The sequence below is a fragment of the Manacus candei genome, unplaced genomic scaffold, assembly GCF_025592945.1.
Source record: "Manacus candei isolate 608988 ecotype Guabito, Panama unplaced genomic scaffold, ASM2559294v1 h1tg000053l, whole genome shotgun sequence".
NCBI lineage: Eukaryota > Metazoa > Chordata > Aves > Passeriformes > Pipridae > Manacus > Manacus candei.
Genome location: NW_026138101.1, coordinates 3,492,774 through 3,507,500, shown reverse-complemented (window position 1 = coordinate 3,507,500; position 14,727 = coordinate 3,492,774). Strand labels below are relative to the sequence as shown.

Here is a 14,727-nt window from a genome sequence, read left to right as displayed (position 1 = left end):
GAAGTTTGAGGATGATGATTTCCTGTTTTACTAGGTGCCTTTTTCAAGAATTATTTTTGCATTTTGACCTAAAGTTTTAAGAAATATTTTGAGGTTGTTTATCAATAAGAAAGTTTATTCAGTACTGGCTATGTTTTACTTAGTTTAGATTTTTTCAAATATTCTTCTGTAGCAGCAAATGGTACATTTCAAGAGAAAAGAAATGAGAGTTTTGTAGAAATCATTGAGCTGACTTATATTTGTAGATCAAAATAGTTTCTCCCTGAAATATTTTCAAGCACAAAATGAGCTGTTGTAAAAATAACATATAATTTGTAGTATATTACTGTTAGAAGAGTAAAATCTCTTTTAAGAGAAGTTCAGGCTAGAAATGGCCCAGGAGTGAACTGTATTTAATTCTTGGAATATGAGGTGGCAGGGGAGAGAGAGAAAGACTGTTCCAAGTATTTTGAAATTGAAGCAGCTAATGGGGTATTATTAGAAGTAAGAACACTTTGTGGATGTCTAGAATTTTTGTTCAGATCTGTATCTAAAAGGCACTCCTATAACCTTTGGAATCATTGAGTAACCTCTTAGTTTCTTTCTGCTATCTCCTTACTTGCTGGCATTCACAGGCTATTGAAAAGAAACCACAGAGTTACAAGAAAATGAGCACTGTATGTTCAGGGAAAACGCTTGAGCTTTGCCACTTGGGAAGGAAATTAAGTGGTTAGTGATTTGCATAATGTGGGCAGCACCTTCTACAACATCCTTTATCAGAACCAAAATGACTAATGTCAGACCACAGAGTCCTTTTGAAACCGTGGGGCTGTTTCATGTTCTCTCTGAACCTCTACACACTGCACGGTACTACTGTGTCCTGTTATAAGTTTTCATTTTGCACAATGTAGACCTTTTTAATATTTATCAGCGTGTTACCTCTAACTTGATACATTTGTACTGCGCAGAAATTGATTTTCAAGAAATGTGTTTTGGATTTTTCGCACGCTTATGGGGTTTGAGAAATGCATATTTGCATAGAAATAATCTTTAGTGAGCTAAATTTTAGAGTATGTCAAATTTATAAATATCACTACTGTAAAGACATATTTTTAGAAATAGATTTCTGGCACAGTTTATTTCAATTCCATTTTTCACATTTGTGTCACCACTATGGCTTTGGCTTGGTATTTTCTATTTCATTTGTTTTCAGCCTTCGTGTTTTAGAGATTAAACTTTTCCGTTGTCTTCTTCAGGCAGCACAGTCTGAAAATGAAACAAAGCCAGTGAGGGGCTTTTGTTTAAAAGACATCCATTTGGTTTGAGACATGTGGCCAGTAAAACTTACCTAGCTCCTTTTTCTTCTTTCAGTTCCAAGCAGAATCACATTGCTTGCTTTTTCTCTTACTTTGTCCCTTCACTGAAAAAGGAAGTTCTCTATTTTTGAACCTCCTATACATCTTTAAGGCACATTACATTTCCTGTGGCTGTTGTTTCGTTTCAGAGCAGCTGCTGTGGCTCTGCAGTTTGCTTATGCCATTGAAAAAATACAGGTGCCTCGTGCACAGTCACAAACAAGCAATAAATTGAATTTGTTTGTTTGTAGAGACTTGAGTGTTCTATCTAAACAAGAGCAATATTTTCGTTAAACACATGTAGTAATATATATATATATATATATATATATATATATATATATATATATATATATATAACAGCACTATATGCTCTAAACTCTTCAGGTTGGAGTTGTGTTATCACAGCACTGAAAGGATCCTCCAAATTTATTCTGCAGCTCGAGATTCCCATTCTAGAAATGGGCTATGTGTTCACAAATGAAACTCTCAAGAAAGGAAAATGCCACACATCCCTTCAGTTTTGGAGGGTCCTCTGCAGTAAGGCAGCAATATTGTGCTTATGGGTTTGGTGTCAGGGGACATGTAACTCGTTTTTCCTATTGCCCCAGGTAAGGAATTAGGCTCAAGGAATAATAATCAAGCCTGGTTTCTGTGGAGTTGAATGAAAAGATATACTTATCCCAGAGATAAATTTCAACTAAGGCCTCAAAATGCCTAACAGTCTCTGGGCTTGTTGATGTAAAGCTTGACTTGGTTTTGAGCAGCTGTGTTCCAGGGAAAAGCCTTACCAAGATCTGGCTGCGAGTTATGGCAGAGTTCTTAAATTTTGCTGTAAATATCATTTATACCACCTGCATTTTTTTAGTCTCTGCAATGTAAACACATTTGTGGTACCTTGACAGAATTTCTGCAGCTGCTTCCTCTTCCAAATACTCTGCCTAATCTTTGTATATGCTTAACATGGGCAGAGTGACTTGAGGCCAGTTTTCCACTCCCTCTGGAAATGGGCCCCAGGTGTAGAATTCATGAGGTTCCTGTTAATCAAATGTCTCAGTGTACTTGCAAAATTTTTTTTTTGTGCATTCACTGGTATAAGTTTCCATGTGGGCTTTAAGGTGCTCCTCATGTCCTAAAAAGTGATCTAACATCAGGGAAGGTGCTTGGCTTGGCTTGACTTGACTTAGGGCATTCTCACCATAAAAAAAAAGAAGGTACTGCAGAGGAGCATTTCTCAGTAGGAGAGTCATTTAGCTTTGGACTTGTTCTTCTTCACTGGTCAAATGTGTTGACCCTTAAGGAATAGTATATGTGGACTTTGGGTTCGTAGAAGTGTGTTACTGCAGAAAAAAATATGTACATCTTTTATTTACATATATATGTGTGTATATATATGCATGATAAATGCAATACAATAGCCTGTTCCTATGTTTATTTATGTTAGAAGTTTTAAGGCATTGCAGTACTTATAGAATTAGGTTTGTTAATATGTGGAAAAGGAGGGAAAAGGAGGTCAGGGCATCAGGGTTGTGTGTGGCTGAGTTTAGGAATGAATGCTCAGCGTCACACATGGGACAGGCAAATTTCTTTTTGCTGGCTCACTTTTTAAAAAGCCAGTAACACCCACTATGAAATATTGCTACTGCCCTGATTAAAAATAAAACAAAATACGGTACAGCACTCAAGGTATTTTTATTTTTCTTTAGCCTATATCAAAAGTGAGAAGAATTTAGTAAATCCATTTTAAAATGGTGAAGGCAAAGGAATTTTTCTATGAAATTCTCTTTGACCGGTTGAAATAACTTAAACACTATTGACCATTCTCCCACCAGCTCAGTGATGCATGGCATTTTGAATCATCCATTTTCTATGAAGACTACCTGGGGTTAGCATATCATTACTTGATAACAGAGTTTCAATTCTAACCCACTGGCAGTGCTGAGCTTTAAGCTGGATACACTTACTTGCAGGCTCATCCAACCCTACGTAATTGTCTGTACATTTATTTTATTGTCAACCCAGAAACAAGCTGAAGAAACTAACTGTTTGCTTTAGAACACATTAACTTCTTTATCACATTAATACTGACTCATATCTTATTTCCCAGTTGCAGTAACAAAACCGTTCAAATATTTCCCTCACAGGACAATATCTTTAATAGCTTCTGTGTGTTTCCTATTTTTGGCTGTTTCTGTATAAACAGACTAATCTAATAGCATGCTGAACCATCTATACTTGGCAGAAATTCAGCAACTCACTCATTTCTATGGCAAACTGGGATGCCAAGGGAAAAAAATAATCCTCACTTTTATTGCAGTAAGATCTTTCTTAAAGTTGTCTTTTATAAGTGTAATACGACTATCATTTGGGTTACTGCAGTACCTTGACTGAAGAAACCCCCACTTTTATTGCAGTACAGGATGAGCAAATAGGAGGGCATTATTCCCTTCACAATGTCCACAGGAATTCATTTACCTAATGTATTCAGTCTCTCTTATGTGCAGTGCTTTAAATGGTGGTAAAGTACACACTTAAAAATATTGTTGAGAGCCAATTAGGAAGGCTGGCTGATAAGGCTGGAGAAACAATCTGGAAGCCACTGGAAAATGCTTTCGTGCAGAGTCATCTTGCTTGGGGTATTTAACCAGCCTCGGCAAATTAAATTTTGTTGTCCCTCCACGGCAATCAGAAGCTGTGCTGTGAAGCCACTCAAGACACGTCCCCCATCCACTTTGTGGCTCTCATCCCAGTATACCCCCATGGCTTACACTGATAAATTGGTGAAATCCATGGTTTTGCTTCTAGTTGCTGCTCTGAGCCTCGGGATAGGCAGTTTGATGTACATTTATTTTGGGGCAATGCTATCTTAAGCAGTCTCAGGCTCCTGCTTCCCTGAGCTGCCCTCTTCATTAAAGTCAGCACTTTTCCATGGTTTATATTTCAGTCAGATTGGTTTCCTGATCCAGTTCATTGCGTGCTCAGATAAATTCTTGCACCAGCAAAAACAAGGCAGACAGAAGTACGCAAAGACAATGACCATTTAAACCAGTTCTAGAAGCTTTCACTGTAGCCAAGTGTCCAGCCATGGTTCAGTGTCTTTGCAGTCAAAGCAGGAAAATACCAGCATACAGCTCCTACCTATGGTGGGCTGGTGTTTGTGATAAATATTTGAGCTATCGATGAATGTAGCTATAAAAATGCAAATTATGATGGTTTTCTTATTGTTTTACAACCGTATCAGCTGCAAAGCCTCTTAGAGTGAAGTGGGTTTATTTAATTTTGGGCATTTATCAATACTTACAGATTTATTTATGTAATTGACATTTTTATGTCCCTGTCCTGGTAACATTTCTTATTGAAGCCATCTAGATCTGAAATCAATGCATCTCTAGTACAAAGAGGCTCGTTACCTGCATTGACCTAACTGTGCAAAAATAGCCCACTATTGGACTGTACCCCAATGCACACTGGTAGTGCCTTACTTTAAACCAGAGAAATATTGAAGTCTCTTAGGCTTTCCATTTCCTTGCTTGTTTTACAAACTGTATTTTTAACATTATTTTTGCTATAGTAGGCCAAGTTCATCCCTAATATAACTGTATTGAAATCAGTGGGGAGACTTGTAGTTTTAAGAATAAGACACACTAAAGTGCTTTGCTGGATCAGGGCCTAAAAGGATTAGTACTGTGGAATGCTTATGGTGGCCATAGAGGTAACTGTATGAATAAAAGTAATTTTAATTGTACTGGAGCAGTTTGGGAGTTTTATTCCACCTCTCAATAAAAGAAATAAAAAAATAGAATAGACTCTCACTAACACACAGAATCCTGTAGAACACTTCACGTGGTTTTGCAAATATTGAAACAGTAGAAAACATTTAAAAGTCTGAGGTATAAACTCCCTAGCTTTTGTTTTGAGGCTTGTGCAGATTTTAAAGCAGATATTTGGTACAAATTATAAGACCAATGGGGAGTATTGATTTTTAAGTATAGCTATAGTGGCTTTCTATGTTTTTCATTAAGGCAACAATTGGAGATTTTTTTTTTTCCCAGAAAACTGAAGCTAGCTGATAATTTCTTGTTGTATTCTGTGAAGGAAAATGATGATCAGACAAAGATGATTGTTGTTCCTGATTCCCCAGGAAAAATTGGCATCAGCTGAAACATCTGGTAGAATACAAGCTCTTCTCTTCCAGATGCCCCAAAGGTGAATTTGGGACTAAAACTTTTTCCACTAGAATGGATTTGAACTTGTGTCTCCATGGTAGTGTGTGCAAGGCCTTACTCTCCAGTACTCAGTGCAGGTACCTTTAATCTGGAGTGAAGGGAGGGGAAAAACAATCATCACAGAGGTTCAGGACATCTTAGAAGGGCAGGAAGGACTTCCAGGTCTTCCAGGTCCTGACCTGGAAACCAGCAATCTGGAACAGAGCTGCATGTAATGGAACATTCCTGCCATCAGTTTGTGCAACTGTTGAGTTCTGAGGCATTTGAAATGTAAGAATACGTGTTATGGGTTTGTGTTTTCTCCCATCTAATTGCAAAGTATTCCAGTTGTGTGCTTGAACTGAAGAAGTGACTCTACAGATCTGGCACCCTCCTCCAGGATGTGAACTTGTCAGGTCAGGTTGTACTTCTAGGGGGTTATGAGTACTTGACTGGGGAATATTAGTGACATAATGGCTTGCTGATGCAAGAAGACTTGCTCTGGTTTTGAATCCTGCTAAAAGCCAATGTCCTTGGGCAGGTGGCAGGAAGGAACAGTGCTCTCTGAGATGAGGTATAAATACCATGAGGGTGATGGTGGGCTGGAGCTGTTCCTGATTCCACAATGCCTCCTTTGTGTGACAAGGGTTTAGCTCAGGTGCTTTAGTTAAATTCAAGCAAACTAATTGAGTTTTGCTATCTAAAATTCCCCGTGTGGTTTCAAGCAGAATGACTCAACTGTAATCAACTATTGTACCGGGTTGTATTTAATGCTGAGATTCACTGACACAGGAAAACAGTCTCACTGTCCAGAGGGAAGTTATTTGTTCATCCTCTGCTTTTGGATCCATCCAGTAATTCATTAGAAGAAAGATGTGTCTGTGCTCATTTCTAGGAGAAACATTCATGCAAATAGATGTTCAGAGCAGGTACTAGAAATGAGGATTACACTGGAGGTACAGGGCGCTTGCCTGTGGGTGTGAGCTGCGAAGAGCTGGGAACTGACACACACGCTTTTCTGATGTGTCAGCAATGCTAAGATGTTGCATTTTGCCTGCAATAACAACTTTGAAGGTGATCATCAAGCATTCAGTTGAATTTGTACTCTTCTTTCTAACATCGTTTTGCTCGATGGTAAAAATCAGTTTATATTCACACAGAGATTTGGGCACTTCTTCAAGTTGTTTCTGAGTCTTTCAGGTGGCTGTTTTCTGTGTGGCCCTGAGGTCAGGCAGTACTTCCCCCCCTTTTTTTTTTTTATATTTTCTTCTTCTTTTTTTTGCCTGTGAGTTGAGGTCTGAACATTGCTGATTTTTGAGCCTCGGATAAGATCAATTTTCCGATTGTGTAATACAGTACCTGGCTTTTCTGAATGGCACTGTTAATTGTCATTGACCATAATAGAATATGAATAGCACAGCCACTTGACACCAACTTAATGGTTCTGACTTTTCAATGGTGCCAAGAGTGTAAGGCTAGAGGGGGAAAAGGGTCAGAGGAGAGATAAGAGCTCTTCTGATTCCACTGAGAAAGATTAAAGCCTCTGTGTCTTTCAAGTGGTACTTCTGAGGGTCACCATTTCTATGAAGTCACCTTAAACCTGGAAGTGTTTGAAAAATTTCTGGCACAAAAGGACCCTCAGAACAACTCCAACCCCCTCCTCCAGGAGGTTTTTTTCAGGTTAATAGGCAAACAGAAAGAGGCAGGTCTGGGATGGCTCAAGGAGAAATGTGGACACTCGTATTGTGGATGACACAACCTGCTCCGAGCGCAGCATCGCTAACCCTGTTAGCCCTGAGGAAGAATCACTCTTGTTTACTGCTGTTTTGTCCAGCTGGGAGCTCTGGGAAATTTTGTGATTCACTTTAGTACCTCTTTTAAGAAAAGCTTACTGTCCTTAAATACACAGCTATCGCTGCCTGTTGGGAATCTGATCAGACACAAGATTACCTGCCTAATCTGATCACGGCACTTCTCACCGTTCCTGGCTGTCAGGGACAGGGGCCAGGAGGAAGAAGATGTTTTACTTCCCTACCTCTCTTGAACATCAGTGCAGGGAACAGTCATTTCCAATGCATTAAATACCTGCCATTATTTGTAGCGGATGCTAGATTGTGACTTCAGCATTTTAACACAATTTCCTTGGGATTTCTAAAGAAATGAGAGCAGTAATTGCTCTGTGGAAATCCGGGAGAGGTACCTGGTGTGCAGGTGGAGATGTGCTTTGAGCTGGGTGCAGGGTGTTTTCAATGTGGGGCAGGCAGGTTGTTTCAAACTCACAGAGGGCAGGTTTAGTTCAGATATTAGGAAGAAATTCTTTGCTGTGAGGGTGGGGAGGCCCTGGCACAGGTTACCCAGAGAAGCTGTGGCTGACCCATCCCTGGAAATATTCAAGACCAGTTTGGATGTGTCTTGGGTCAACTTGGGCTAGTGGAAGGTGCCCCTGCCCATGCCAGGAGAGTTGATCTTTAGGGTGTCTTCCAAGCCAAACCATTCTGTGATTTTATGATCTTTGTACTGACTGAGTCCATAGCACTCACTCCACAGGTGCTATAGAGTCAGTCTGTGCATGCAAAATTTGAGTTATCCAGAACATGTCAGACTTGTGTTGCGTTTGTTTGGATGAATTGCACACCACAAACCCAAGGTGTTAGAAACAGGAGCCATTTATTTGTCTATTTGTGTTCTGATGTTGAAAGTACACCATTAATGTGCAAGGGACTGACTTAGCAGAGTAGTAAAATACTGGTGTTGTTATGCTTTCAGGTGTTTCTGAAGGAGGAATTAAAAAATCAGGCTAGATAAGAAGCAGTCAGAAACTCTCTGAGATTGTTCATATAAATACCTGACATGAAAAAAATGAGTCGAAAATTTAGATACTGAGTAAAAAGATATTAGAAGGAGGGAAGGGTCTAATTATCTTAATACATCCAAAAGGACTGGTATCAAAAATCTTCAGTTTCCTTGAATCTGATGTTGGACAAACTCTGCCAATTTAACAAGTTAAAATTCACAGGGTTGCCTCAGAAGTGGTGTGTGTCAGTGGATATTTCACTGTTGTAACGATTTGGGGCGGGCGGGGTTGTTTTTGATGTTTTATCACTAAGACTGTTGTTTGGGAACAAAGCTTCCAGAAATGGTTGTCAGGGAAAGTTTCTTTATTCTGCCTGATCTAAGTTTTCCCAGTAGATTTCTGTTTAAAAAGAATAAACAAAGCAAAAAAAAAAAAAAAGGCAAAACAGTAGAAGTGAGAATTAGATATAAATATGACACTAAACTATATATCTTTTAATACAAAAGAACTCTTTTTTAATTAGAAGCTTGGAAGGACATATCCTTTAATTGCTGCACTTGTAGTTTCTGGGCCATCAATATCCTTGCTTCTTTCATTAATAAACTGGCAAGTCAAGTAGGAAAGCTGCAGGAGTATAATTTTTTCCCTTAAGCTCTACTTAATCAACAGCAGACTTGATCAAACAGAAAAAAGAAAATGTAAATCAGTTGCATTAATTCTGCTGGCAGTAAATAGCAGGAAAAAAAGCTAAACATGAAAGAATGCTCATTTTGCAGCTGATATCTGGGGTAGGATTGAATGGGAGAAATAGGTAGTTAAACAGCTCTTTAGATGGTGAGTGACTAGGGGAATACTGGGGTTTATGTATGGATTAGCACAGTGATAGACCCTGAGTAGCAAAAGACGATGACTAATTACCTGACAGAGCAGCACTGCATTCGACTTGGTCATTGAAATTAATTTCTGTTTTCAGGGCTGGCAGAAAGCAGCTGCAGAATTTCAGTTCAATACTCAAATTAACTAGGAGTCTAAATTATTTCTTTGCACATAACAGTATTAGAGGAGTGGGTTACTAAATTGATCTTGATTTTACACACCGAGGCAAGAATTATTCCACCTTTTTCATCAGAAGTCCATGTCCCCTGAAATCGGGGAATAAAACCTGTGCTGTAATAAACTACTTGTCACTGATGTGAACTCTGTCAGATAGTTAACATCTTAACATTTCCTGGAATTCTAGATGAAGGAATTATAAAATAAAGTCTTCTGGGTTGAAAGAAAATTTTACTACCTATTCCACTGAGTAAAATGCACTTAAGTTGAACTTAGATGAATTTACTTCATAGTTTGAATAGGATTATGCCCAGGAATTAGTTTGTTTTATGATGTATATGTGCTTGACAGTCTGGTATATTTGTAACTTCATTGATTTCAATAAAAGAGGTGGGAAAACTGTCAGTAGGTTATTTCTGATTAACTTGTAACAGTTTGAGTGAGATATGGCAACAGAGAAAACTAAAACCAACTGCAAAGACCCCACAGAATCAACTTGGTAAGAAAAACCTGCATACACTAAATTGAAGTCATATATCCCATGATTCTAAAATGCAGAAATTCTGCCAGATTTTCATGTTGGTAGTTGACTCGTTATATCCATAAGCAGTAATTTCTTCTTTTGCCAGTAGCAAAACTCCCAAAGCCTTTTGTCTGTTTAGAGGTTTCTCAGATTTTCATTTATTTATTCAACTGAAAGAAATTTGGAATGTTTGTAAAGTAAATAAATATGAGAGGGAGGAAAAGGCAAAAGTACGAAAAATGGAATAAATATTTAATATTTAAGGGTATATTTTATTTCAATGCAAAGTCGGACAGGAGGGGTCTTTGGAAGCCTTTCTTCAGCACTTGTGCCTCATAGTGTTCTTGCTGAATAAATTATGTTACTTCCTGCTCTTTCCTGCATGCTGCCTCTCAGTAGTCACTTCTAGGCAGAAGAATTACCACATAAAACCGAGAGCTTTTATCTTACTGTATCTTAGTCCTGTGTGGGATCACTGTTGTAACTGGTCACCTTAGTAACTAAAATGTGGTTTGTTTCCTTTGGTGATGCTAAGCCAACACAGCTATGGAAGAATGGATAGGATTTTATTCCAGTTCCATAATGGATTTGTAGAGCTAGCAGTTATTTAGCAAAGCAAAAACAGAACCAAAGAACATTCTTTTAGTCAGACACTGAGCAAACTTGATCTGGAGGTCAGCGAGACACAATACATTGAGAAATCTACCCTGGCATTTTAGAGTCACATTTCACAGTATAGCACGTTGGTAATGATTGTGAGGTTATATACAATTATTTATTTGTATTGTCAAAAATAAGAAATCCACAAAAACCAATTTTGTTAAACTAAAAGTGAAAACTTATTTTACTCCCCAGTGCAAATATTAATATTAGCAACATTATTAAGATTAGAATATCATAATAATATTAAATGGTTTTATTCCCTCCCTATTAATTTCTTTCATTGTCCTTTTGCTCTTCATCTCCATTGTCCAGGTTGTATTTTATCACTTTGCAGACTATCTGTGTTTTATTTTTTCATTCATTAAAAGACCTAATTTTTTTTTTGCATACCAAAAAGAGCCAAAAGAATCACTAGAGAATGACACATGGTCTTAGAAATACTGTTTTCTTGTTGATCTTACAGAGTTCTGTCTCTACATTGATATACCAACAGTCTTGAATTAAATTGCATTTAGGCAATTGATTTGCATTTGCTTTGTGTAGAGATGTAGGTGCCATTTATGCTTTTATGTTCTGGAAAATTAATATTCCTCACATTAATGCCAAGAACCTACCATGATTACTATGAAGCAACCATTAATATGAATTCCCTTGCATTGCCATTATGGAGAATGATACTAATGATGTGCTTTTTGTCTTCAATGTGGATAACACATAGTCCTGAGAGTGTGCTAGGCTGAGAACTACAGGACTATCTTAGATGTTGGTGATCTAAGTTATTTTTTTCCCATTTCAGCCTATAGCAGAAGGTATCAATAATGACAGATATTGGCCTGCGCAGGTCACATCTACAAGTCTGTTGCCTACAAATGTGAAAATAGGGCCAACTCTGAGAATGTCTTTGGGAGAGAAAACACAACTGCATTGAATGTCTCTCAAGTGGAACTCATTTTGGTCAGTCTGCTTTCAGAATGATTTCTACCAAAAGTAGGATTTGAAAGGCTCAATTTATCTTCGTCTTTCACCTAAGCCATCCATTCTTCAAGTCTTATCACTTTCCATTAAAAGACTTATACCTCACTTCTTACATAAAACTTCTGTGTTGCAGATGATAATCTAAGATATATAGATTCAGGATATAAATTTGCTGACAGGAATTGTGAAAAAAAAAAAAGTTTATAGAAAATGGGAGAACTGAAAGAAACTGTGAGAAAATAAAAAAGATAAATATTAATGTCTTGACTCCTAAGAAAAAAATGATTTTTTTTCTTGTACTTGTAGACACTTATCCTGCATGGAGTCTTTTCATTTTCCTCTGGGCTAATTCAGGACCTCAAAAATCTGGTGGAAATTTTTTTGTTTGTGAAATATTTTCTTCTCAGCACGAGGCCATTGCCATGGTCAGGAACTTCCAGCAGGCTTGCTGGGCTGGGAAAGCTAAAATGCAGCTGCTCATCGTGGCAGCTGACACAACAAGTAGCACTGGTGAGCAATTATAGTCTCATGACCATATACTGTAAGTTGGTTAATTGTCTTTTGCTTGGAGTTAAACAAACTGGAAACTTCAGATGGCAGGGCACTGCCATTTTTCAAGTGAAATTGCAGAAACAGGAAATCTATAAAGAGGGCACATATTTCACCCATTTTCTCCACTTGCTACTGAGACCATTATTAATGCTGCAATTTAAAAATAAAAGATACAGAACATTAGAGTTCTGAAGGAAGTCTCGTTTCCATGAGTTAGATTAATTCTTCTTATTGATAAAGTCTTGAATGCTGTAGAAAATTACAGAGAAATTTGCAGTCTCAAAACCAAACCTGCTTTGCTCTATGCCACAGCAACAGTGTTTGGGATGGAGAAACTGGGATGGCTGGCATGTATTTAACTTAAATAACATCTTAAAACCTGCTAAATAAGAATACTTTCTTTGAGCTGGATCCTGACCTGCTGAGTGTTGTGGTGGAGCTTGCTTAGGGGTGTTTAAGCTCCCCCTAGGACCCATGTGATTAGCATACCATGTCATGGGGAGGTATTTATTAGAATACAAATGTTCTTGGGACACTGGGGTTCACAGGTTTGAATCAGAGTTGAGCATGGAACTTTAGGGCCTTTATTCACAGTAAATTTTATGTTGGTGAAAGTTTATGGAATGAGTTTCAGTACCCATTTCTAGTTGATCTCACCAGTCTCAGAAGAAATATGGACTCTGAACTTTATTGTGAGTTTTGTTTTGATTCTGCACTGCTCCTTTGTGCCAAAATGCCATATCAGTGTAATATCCTGTGACAACTGAGGCTCCAGGATGAGCAGATATTTCGTGTGTCTCAGTTAGAAGCTCCTTTCTCAATACCTGAGTCTGATGGCATTTGAGTTATTAACACCCCCGGGCACATAATCAACTAACTGTTCACAAATTAGTGATATCATTGCTGGGTGATCCTGGTTTTACATGGGGGCTTCTTCACTGCCCCCCTGAGCAATCTCTTAGGCTGTAAATCCCTCCCTCGTGACAGCAGGGGAGTGTTTGTGCCACAGACCTGTCCCCACTGTCTTTCTCACCTAAAAAGAGGAGAGAGAATGAAAGGTGACTTTGGCCAAAGAGCAGATATGATCCTAAGGAAATGTTTGAAACAGACACAGAAACAATATCTGTCGTTGCCTTGGTGTGAGGTGATTTTGTACCGTGCTGTTTGTGTCATGATTTAGTGTGTTATGTCATGCAGGGCGAGGGTTTCCTGAAGAAAAAATGTGGATACAGAGTACTCTAATGTTGCTTGTTGTCCGTATATTTTGGAGAACTGGGTAATGTTGCTGAATTGCAGAGAAGGGAATGTGTGTACACAAGAACACAAACATTTCCTTCTCAGCTTTCATGTTTAGTCCATATGTAGATTTCTGCTTATACAGAAAAGAGAATAGAATCAAACTCATGAGCTTGTGTAGGGTGATGTCAGTGTAAGCCTGAAATAACTGGCACAGTTATTGTTTGCTCCAGATCTGATGGTTTCATCACAACAGACCCAAGATAATGATACGTGTCTATAATTTTATACAGATTAATAGCCTTTTAAAGTGCATAAAATTCAGTCTGCTCCTGGTACCTATTGAAACAGTGAACTGTAAGAGCCTTTCCCCAAATCCCTAGGCCCTCACAAACAGTTCTACAGAATTCTAGTCACTGTGGTAATGCAATTAAGTACTTTTGTCAGTTTTGTTGACCAAAAAAAAAAGGCATTTTAAGACATTTGAGCAATCTATAATTAAGAGATGTCTCTATATAAACACACCCACAGAAATACTTTTCTGAAGAGTGGAGAAAAGTCACCATTTTGTGGCAGGTAAAAAAAAGTTCTGTCATTAATGAAGTTTCATTGGTATTAAAGTGATTGTTTTAAATGTGATTACAAGGACCAAATCTTGTGTGCAAACGCCCAGTGCCAGTAGGAACAGGGGATAAACCAAGCAGAATATGACACAAAACAAGTCCTGATTAGCAATCTGGCTCCCCTTATATTTTCACGTAGTTCATTCATTTTTCAAGTCTGTTATTGTTAGAATTGCATTTGTGGTAAGCTTGACTGCTCTTCGCAAAGTTAAAGAGAATATTTTGATTTCTACGAAGCAGATATACTAAAGTTGGCTTGATAAACCCCCATTGGTATCTTCAGGGAACAAGTAGATTAAACAAGTAATTATACCGTAAGGCTTTTAGAAGTTAGTAGATTTAAATACATTGTATGAATCTCATCTTAATGTAGCCTTTTGTCTATAGTGCTTCCTGCCAAAAAAACCTCCTGACAGGAAATAAACATTAAAATAATCTTTAATCCCTTGTCTGGTCTATTACCATTAACAATTGATGCACTTTAATTTTGTGGGATTTTAACTACAAAATGGAATGGCTAAGTAGTGATAATTGGGTTTGGAATTATACGGTCATTTATATCAACAGAAATGCAAGTGGCTGGGAGGGTGATTAATTATTTAACATTTCCTGGCTGTAGTTCCTATTATAGAATTTTCTGATATATTCTACTGTGAACAATTATCACCAAATGAGGATAAACAAATCTGTGATGTGAAGTCTTATTTATAAATAAACTATATTTAGAAAATGTCTATTTCATTTGCATTTTCCCCTTTCTTCGTGACAG

At 37.9% G+C, this 14,727-nt stretch overlaps 1 protein-coding gene across 3 annotated transcripts in view; it reads left to right on the top strand.

Annotated features, from left to right (window-relative positions):
• WWOX (WW domain containing oxidoreductase) overlaps positions 1-14,727 on the top strand; it is a 490,348-nt gene that overhangs the window by 209,362 nt on the left and 266,259 nt on the right. Inside the window, exon 9 of one of the 3 annotated variants that reach the window (XM_051801777.1) lies at positions 1-1,669. This exon is cut by the window's left edge and continues 16,130 nt beyond it. The exons of the other annotated variants lie outside the window; for them this stretch is intronic. The gene's annotated coding sequence lies outside the window, so the exon portion shown is untranslated. Of the gene's footprint in view, positions 1,670-14,727 lie in introns of those variants that run through there. 3 annotated transcript variants of the gene reach the window in all.